We start from the raw sequence: 10,011 nt of genomic DNA, 5'->3' as shown, positions 1-10,011 counted from the left end.
TTAACAAGAATATAATTGATAATATATATGATAATTATAAGATATGTGACATATAATTATATCTATATATTATTAATATGTAATTTATATAGTTATAATATACTTATTGGTTAAGTAACTCATTAGTTAATTATTGAATACTATAAATATTTTATCTGAAAACAAATCAGTCAGGTCCTATTCAGCCCTAAGTTGTGAGATATGAACCTTAACACTCTGAGTGACCCCTGTCATTGATTGCCTCTGTCATTTCCCACAAACGAAGCCATAGGGCTGGTAGGGATAAGGAGCACTCAGGGTCTTGTGCACCCCAAAAAGAAAAGATGAGGCAATGTTTTTGAGTCTACACGAACAGATATATGATACCTCACAAGGAGCTTGAGATACAGTAAACAGCATGGGCTGGGGTGGGTATCCAGGTTTGTGATGTCTGAGGCTTGCATACCATGGGTGATTTATTTTAAAATTAAATGTCATATTAAAGACAAAATTAGGAACTAATGCTAACACTTTTTTACACTAAAATCAGAAAATTACAAATTTTTGCAATGACAAACTCACAAATATAATCCATATTTTAAAATAATAAGTTTTTAAAAATAATACATACCCTGTGATCATCTCTTCAAAAGAAAATAATTGGAAACACCATTTGCTATTTTAAAAATCCTGTTAATCTTTGTAGTCACTCTTTATTTTTGTCTTTAATTTTTAAAATTAAATGGTTTAGTTATGTTTCTATTGCTGTGATAAAACATTATGAACAAGGAACCTTACAGAAGAAAGGGTTTATTTGGGTTTATTATCTTAGAGAGATAAATAGTGTGTTGTGGTGGAGGAATCAAGACAGCAGGCAACAGCTAGCAGGCATGGTGACATGCGCAGGAAGTGTCGAGCTCAAAGCTTGAAGCAGATTGAGAGAACTGGGAATGATGCTTCTTTTAGAAACCCTCAAAGCCTTCTGTTAGGGACATCACTATACCGCAATCCCATACCTCCTATCCCCCACCCAAAGTACTGCCAACTGGGGGACTAATTACTCAGATACCAGAGTCAATGGGGGACAACCTTGTTCAAACTATCACACGTGTTCAAATATCATATTTAAAGACCTGTACCTTTCCAAAGTGTCTTTCATGTTTGTCATCTATTGAATATTAATTATCCATCTTGTTCTTGTTATATAGCTTTCTAGCCATAGCAGCAATTTGTATAAAATCATGAATAATTTTATTTGTACATTACCCATTTCTCTTCAATAACTAGACCAACAAAGAAATCCAAGAAAAGTATTAACTCTTTGTAATAAAGCTGTATCCCATTCCCTCAGAGAAATGATCACTTTTGGTATGATGTAGGTATGTTTTGCATACAACTTGATTTGACACATGAAAGTCACTCTTACTTATTTCATTGGTTGTCCTTGTTATCATTTCTCTTTCAAACTCATTTTGCTTTTACAGAATTTTCATTCACCTCCTTAACAAACAAATTTATTTGTGGCACCAAAATATATGTCACACACATCCAAGCTGTACAGGATTAGCTTCTATAACTTCTCTTCAACACATTTTCAAATAGGATATCAAATGATGTGTTTAAATTTTATGAAATATTTTATTTGCATTAAAATTTATTGTGTATTTAAATGGGATATATATCTATACTAATAACATCCATAAGACTATGAAACACTTTCTCTTTCATCAGACAATGAAGAAAAAAGAAATATGGTCTACTTATAGTTCTACACTTCTGTTTTGGCAAAGATTTTTTTAAACTACAGTCACTATACATTTTAAGAAAAGTGTTCATCATTTCATTTTAATAAAGCATCACTATACATTTTAAGAAAAGTGTTCATCATTTCATTTTAATAAAACCTTATAATGAGAGTCCTCATTAGTGTAGGCTTTTCAGGAGACTGGGCTTAGAGAGCTGAAAGTTCTCTGAGAACTCCTCCTTGCTGCTGCACAGAAGTGACCAGGACTACACAAAACACACTGCAGAGAAATTAAAATACTTATCTTTACTGCCTTTTGGATAATATTCCAAAGCAGCATGGTCAAATTAAATAGAGATAATTTGATGGGGAGTAGTTCTTTTAAAGATAAATAAAATATATTATTTTCGCAAAACTCATGTGAACGTGTGCCCACATGAACAACTATTAAGAGTCTTTTCCAAAATGCTTGAAAACTCACTCTAATAGAGTTTGAAGCTTTCTGTTTAGTTTACAGTAGGTTTAACTGTGGTGGGCATAATACTCAGACAGTTTCCTTAATGTTTTAAGGAGCACTCCTTCTACACAAATCTCTAACACACCAGTACAGAGATCTCCATTGTGCAATGAAGATATTTGACAAGTATAATTAAGGTTATAAGTCAGTGAATCTTGAAATTGGAAGGTTTCCTGGAGAGAGTTGAGATCATTGCAAGGACCCGTTAACCACAGAGACTCTTTAAATGCACAGAGAAAGAGGCAGTTTTAGACTGGTTGTCCAAGACCAAGAAATAAGAAACAAACTTATACCATAACATGTTCTGTAGGGGACACATGACAAGGAAGAGTAACATCCTGTAGTTGCTGCTATCAGTGGCTGGTCAACAACAGAAGGGAAAGGGGAGAGATGCTGCTTGAGCTCCTACACCTTAGTGAAATAATTTCTGTTGACAATGACATTGGAGTAAGTCTACAAACGCAGGTGACTCCACTATCGTAATGCACATCTTCATTTCAGCTTAGTGAGGCTCTTAACAGAGATTTTAGGTATACCATACTTAGATCTCATGCCTCATAAAGGAGTGTTGTAACAGATGTGCTATTTTAAGCTGCTGAATTTATGATAATAAAAAAAATACTGCTTTTGGTAAAAGTTAGGTACACGTTACAGATTGGAGCTGTCTAGTCATACCATCAAAACCAGGGCAACTGAGACAGGTGCATGAATGAAACTCAAGAGTGTTTTGTTTCCCACCAGGGACTTACTTGGTCTGGAAAAGTTGTATGCAAAGAAAGAGAAGTAGTATGAATGAGAAAGACAGGTCTCATCTTACCATGCCTGTGGTACCTGCTTATGCAGTGCATATCACACATATCCACAGGAACTTTGAAGAGTATAAAAATAATGCCACATTAAATAGTTAGGAATATTCTTTGTGATTGTATGTTGATTTTACAGCTTTCATACCTTTTTCATTAAAACTATATTGCTTTAAAGTGATGCTCTATTGTGTGTGTGAAAAAAGACAGAAATTGCTGCTAGTTTTGGGGTAGGAATGCCTCAGAGGGATGAGAGGAGCTAACTGCACTGGGATTTATGAACATATTTGATTTTTAGTAGACATGTTTAGAGTCAGCTAACTTCAATCACGACCTCAAATTGAGAGTGTAAAAGAACTGAGTAAAATATTCATGAAGAACATGTGTAGCTGTAGATATGAGGAAAAGAAGGGCAGGCTGTGTGACCAGATCAGAGTTGTCATCAGGGAAACAAGGTGACATTTGCTTTGATGTACTCTCCCAGGCTCAGTGTTGGAATTCTGCTTTCATCTCCATAGTATGATTTATTTGTTAGCTAAGAGGGTGTGTATCTCTGGGGAGCAGCAGGGAAGAGACAATACAGTAAGTATGTGTCCATCCTGGAACTATATACAAGGATGCACATTTCCAGTGAGACATATAATGTCAAGAGCACTGGGACATTTTGGTTGGCATGGTTAGCACTGTTGCCATGGACAGATCTCTGCAGAAACCCTGAGACAAAAGGAGCATGCCTTTATATCCTGAAAGGCGAGAATGAGATGGAATTGCTGATGCACCTAGTGTTTGGTAGCAACTAACACTAACTAGCTAACTAGGTAACTAACTAACTAACTAACTAACTAACTAACTAACTAACTAACTAACATCTGCAAAGAAAAGCTTTCCACCTGGACCATTTGACTGGGTGCCCAACCTTTTGCTTCACTACAACACATTAAAGAAAGAATTGTCTTGGGTCAAAGCTTAACACACACCAACAATTTGGAAAGCTAATGAGCATCAACCATAAAGCACTCTGTATATAATATTCATGATATCAATACCATTGATAAGCAAAAATTCCCACCAATAACAGGGTTTGGATAGCCCTGGGAGAGTCATACATTTCTATCTTGAATCTTTTAAGGTTAATAGATGGTGTTATTGATTAGATAATCTCTTTGATCTGATACTATTTCTCATCATAATTCACTTGGTGTATTGTTTATCACACTATTAAAAACCAAGCTACTTATATATCATAAATTCATTTAGGCAGAGGGTCACCCTAACTAGTCTTTATAATCCATACTACTAGAGGAGTCCAAGACACAATTCCCAGGTACTCAGTAAGTACTCCTGAATGCATTAACTGATGATGAAGGATAGTGAAGTATATGGGGAAAATTTTATGTGTATAATAACTCTTTCTTCTTTTGGTCTTCCCACTCCTAACTGGCCTGATATGCCCCATTTCCCTTCTAATAAAACAAGAAAAGAGTTTGTATCCTTGAAGATTCTGTCAGCATCTTCAGCAGTTTCTCATTTCAAAGGCAGTTAAACAAGCTGATGCTGGGATGGTCCCTGTTATCCATCAGTTTCCGTCAACATGTAAGTACCTTTTCTAACCAATTGTCCAATGATATGTGATTCTATTCTTGAAGCGTGTTTACAGAGACAGGGCTCAATTTGGACTCATTTTGCATATAAATGCCAGTACTAATGAAGTGAGTTTTTTCTATAAATCTTAAAGAACTTCAGATTTTTAAATCTTTTATTTAACTTCTTATTGATTCTTTGTTTTCCATCATGTACCCCATTCCCACTCATTGCCCCATTTCTTTGTATCTGCCCTTTACCTTTGCTACCACACCATCAAAGAAAACAAAAACAACTAACCAACCAAAAAAATGTCATCATGGAAGCTTTACCATGTCATGGTGTGTCCCACAGTATACTCTTGTCTACACTTCTTTACTTAACAAATGGTCAAATTTTAAAATAGTAATTATGCTGTATTTCTGGTCATCATACCCTTTGTAGAGTGTCCAACCGTCACTACTTGAAAAGCATATCAGGAAAAACACTTCATTGTTCAGTTTTTCTTTACAACTATTTGTATGGAATGATTACAATATGATCATTTTGATAATAATTTTTATCTTTGTCAAACCAATTTGACAAGAATCAGGCAGTGATTATCCCAAAGTTGCTGCCAAAGCTTCAGAAGGAATTTCAGACTTTTTCATTTACAAAGAGTTGAAAAAAAATAGTGAAACACCCATCAGTATGAGTACAGGGAAGATCAAAGTCCCCTTTGGAGTTCTTAGAGTAGTTAATGAAAGAATTTAAGAATAGATTCAAACTGAAGACCAAGGACAATTTTCTTAGAGTATAAGCAAACAAACTATAGCCTATGACAAGCAAGTTGTATATATCAACAGCTATCTGAAAAGAAAAATGGAGGAGTGACAGGAAAGAGCCATGATGTTTAGGCTGGCATGAAGGTAAATATGGAAGAAGGACTTCGGTTCTGGCCAGCATCTCCCCTCATAAAAAATAAGACAGATAAAAGAGAAAAACTTGTGCCCTTCTGACTTTTATATCAGAATGGCTGCCAGTCCACCCAAAGCTCATCATGTTCATAGGGACTGTGAAGTAGGTTAGGAATTCTGAGAAGGAGTTCAGTATCTCACTGAAGGGAATTATTCTATCTGTGTTATTAGTATGACTCAGAGTGAGCCTGATTTCTTGGTCAGACCCTTAGCTGGCTACTGACATGCCCAACATGAATGTTAGGGCTCCCAAGGCAGATTCTATTCTCTTGATCAGAAGGAGGATTTCCATGATGGGCTTTATCACTTACCTTAATGTTATCATATTTTAAGATGATGTTTATGCATGATGTTGCTAAAACACAATGGATGTGGTACCTTGAACATGAGATCTACCAATATTTGAGGAAGTAGAACACCTATGGTATTAGATCATTTAAAAACTAGAAATATGAAATAGACTTTAGAAAAAACTAGAATTACATAAACACAGGAAGAGTATTTGATCCAGTTATAATGTTTATCTGATACTAATACTCAGGATATTGGAAAATTAAATTAAATTTCAGACTAAGGGAGTTTAAGGCCATAGGTGCTCACTGAAAGGAGTGTTAAAGAATACATTCATAGGAAACAGAGTGGGGAGGATCATGTCACCAGAGTGGGTAAAGAAAACAAAATGGTCTGCAAACTGGCTATGTTGAAGTTAGAATCTTTAGATTCGCAGTTATTCCTAAAGAGGGGATTTAGAAACCTGCTCAACATAAAAATATTGAACTGAAATGAAATGGATCAGTAGATCAGAAATTGAAGAATAAATTATCTTTTACAAAAGTTATTTCTCAGTTTTAAATTTTAGATACTCTAACTCTAAACTTCATATGATGCCCATTAAGGTAAGTTGGCTTAGAGCAATTGAAATTATAAAGGGGAAAGTAATATTTGAACCAAATATTACAAATTAAAACTGTTAGATAAAATAAATGTTATAGATTACAAACCCCTTCTTGATGAGGAAATGGACAACCAATAACAATTTTAATTTTAAAATTAGGTACAAGATAATGAAAATTTATAAAACAAAAACTTATACAATTATTATACAAACTTGAGATATTCAGTCTCAGTAGAGATATTAACATGGCTGAGAAATATTGATGGCTAAGTAGCAATATAACTACATTATTTTTTACCCAAGTAAAACACTGTATAAAAAAGAAATACACAAAGTCTATGTGAAACTTTCATTGGCTTGTACAGGTTGTGCAAATTTTTGAATTCCATAAAATAATTTTCTTCAAGTGTATTAAGTACATGTATTTTAACATATTACCTCAGAAATTGTTCCTCTAGCTTTCTTGTCACCTTTCTTTCCCTTATCTCATTTCTGGTTTCATATCATATATATTTGACATTTATATTATACAATATTATATAGATGTATGATTTTATATACAATATAAAATATAACAATACCTACAAATAGAAGAAAATGTACTATATTTGTCATTTTGAGTCTGGCTTACTTTACTTAATATGATGATCGTTAGTTATATTAATTTATTAAATAACTAACTTATTTTTATGGGTGAATAAAATTCACACACACACACACACACACACACACACACACACACATATTCCATTGTTTTATATACATCATTCATCTCTTGACAGACATCTAGCCTGATTCCCCAATTTTGTTTTTATACAGCACTGAGATAACAATGGTGTAAAAGATCTGACTGTGGTAGGTTGATTAAGAATTCTTTGGATATTTTCCCAGAAATGGTATGACTAAGACACATGGTAACTCCCGCTTTAGATTTCCTTTTAAGCACCACCATACTCATTTCCATAGTGACTGGACTGGTTCCCATATCAATCACCCATTTTTTAAAGGGTCCCCTTTCCCTACATCCTCTCCAGCATGTTTCATTATTTATTTCCTTTATGACAACTGTTCTGAGGGAGGAGATATGGAATATTAGTTTCAATTTGGATTTTCTTCACAGCTAAGAATGTTGAATACTTTTCATGCTTGTTGGCCATCTGGATTTTACCTTTTAAGAATTGTCTGTCCATTTTATTGGTGCATTTACCAATTGGATGTTTACAGTTTTGATATTTAGTTTTTAAATATATTCTACACATATGTCCTTTGTTGAATGTCCATCTAGCCTAGATCTTTCTCCTATTCTTTAGGTTGTTTCTCTACTCAGTTATATAATGTACTGTACAGAAGCTTTTTAATTTGTCAGATCTTGATATTATTAATTTGTTTATTAGAGTGTTTTTCTGAAAATCCTTATTTATGCCAATATTTTGAGTTATTTTCTGATTTTTTTCTTCTGACAATTTCAGAGTTTCAAATTTTACATTCAGATCTTTGATCCATTTTGATTATATTTTTGTAAATGTATGTATGTAATATGCAAAAAACCCCATGGATTTGGTTTCAGTCTTCTAGACAGGAGTATCCAGTTTTTCCAGTCCCATTTGCTGAAGATGCTGTTTTTCTCTCCTACATATGCTTTGATAAAAATCTGGGTAGCCAAAGCCTCACTGATTTTTTTTGACTTCTATTCAATTGACATTGTCTTGGCCGGGGGTTCTATTGCTCTGAAGAGACACCATGACTACATTATCTCTTAAACTAGAAAACATTTAATTGAGGGTGCTTTACAATACAGAGATTTAGTCCATTAGTGTCATGACCACAAGCCTGGTGTCAAAGAGGCAGATATGGTGCTGGAAAAGGAGCCAAAAGTTCTACATCCAGATCAGCAGGCAATAGAAAGAAGAGTACCACTGGGTCTGGCTTGATCTTCTACCCCCCAGTGATACACTTGCTTCAACAAGACTACACCTATTCTGATAAGGCTACATTCTCTAATCCTTTTAAATACTAAAACTCTCTATGAGCCTATGGGGGAGATTTTCATTCAAACCACCACATAGATGTTTGGTTTGTGCTATTAGTATCCTGGTTTTGTAAGCCTCTGTATTATAACTTAATAGCAGTTTTTATAATACTTCCAGGATTGTTCTTGTGCCCAGTAGTGTTTGGATGTCTAGTATCTTAAATATTTACACATTTATTTTCAGTACTTTTTTCTTATTTCATTGAAATTTTAATAGGAATTTCACTGATTTTGCAGATAGCTTCTGGTAACACAACCATTCTTGCTATATTAATTCTACCAGTTTGAGAATTAGAATTATATTAATCTCCTATTCCTTTTTTTAGTGTCTTAAAAATTTATTGTACAGCTCTTTGACAGTCCTGGCTAGGTTTATTTCCAGCTAAGTATTTTTTAAAAAAACTATTATAAATAGTACTAATTCCCCGTTTCTTTCTCAGCATACTTGTTACAGGAAAGCTACTGACTTTTCTATATTGCCTTCCTGTCCTCCTACGGAGCTGAATGTGCTTTGTACTTCAGTGACAGTTTTGGTGGAATCTTTGAGATTGTCGGTTATCTTACTGTCTCCGAAAAGATAATTTAAATTCTTCTTTTATTTGTGTGATCACTACCTCCTTCTCTTGTCTTATTGTGCTAGATACCACCCCAGGGACCGTAATAAATTAGAGTGGAGAATCTAATCACCCCTGACCCATCCCTAATTTTCTTGGAAAACATTGTTTACTCACTTAGTATAATACTAGCTAAAGGTTTTTCATGTGTCCTTTATTAAGTTGGTTGATAGGGTTTTTTTTTATTATTATTATTTGATGCCCTAGTCACTGTCTTATTGGTATGAACAGACACCATGACCTAGTTCACTCTGATAAGAGAAAATATTTCATTGTGGGCTGGCTTACTGTTTTAAAGGTTTTGTCCATTATCATCATGGCACAGAGCATGGTAGTGTGCAGGCAGGTGCTGGAGCTGTAGTGGAAAGCTGTATCCTGATTGGTTAAGAGTTAAAGAGAGACTGGGCCTGGCATGAGGTTTTAAAATCTGAATCCCCCCCACCCCCCATGACACATTTTCTCCAACAAGAACCCATCTGTTAATTCTTCTAATCCTACCATTCTTTGGTGAAAGCATTCAGATATCTGAGCCTATGGGGGGCATTTTCATTCAAAACACCATATCTGAGGGGTTTTTTGGGGGGGGGCTATATCATTAGTGTACATTGAAGTTTGTCAAAGGCCTTCTTACTATCAATTGAGATCATCACAGGTTTTCTGTCCTTGAGTTTATCTATTAAGGTGATGCATCACATTTATTGATGTACTTATTTTGAATTACCCATACATACCTAAAATTATACCCATTTGGTCTTCGTGAACGTTCCTTTTTATGTGTAGATCAATTCTGCTTGCAAGTATATTATTAATAGAGATTTTATTGAGATTTTTATTTGTACCTTTGTCCATCAGGATAATTTAACTCCCAAATTATATGTTATACTTTGTTTTTA

The sequence above is a fragment of the Mastomys coucha genome, unplaced genomic scaffold (genome assembly GCF_008632895.1).
Source record: "Mastomys coucha isolate ucsf_1 unplaced genomic scaffold, UCSF_Mcou_1 pScaffold14, whole genome shotgun sequence".
NCBI classification, from domain to species: domain Eukaryota; kingdom Metazoa; phylum Chordata; class Mammalia; order Rodentia; family Muridae; genus Mastomys; species Mastomys coucha.
This window is presented reverse-complemented; position numbering follows the sequence as displayed.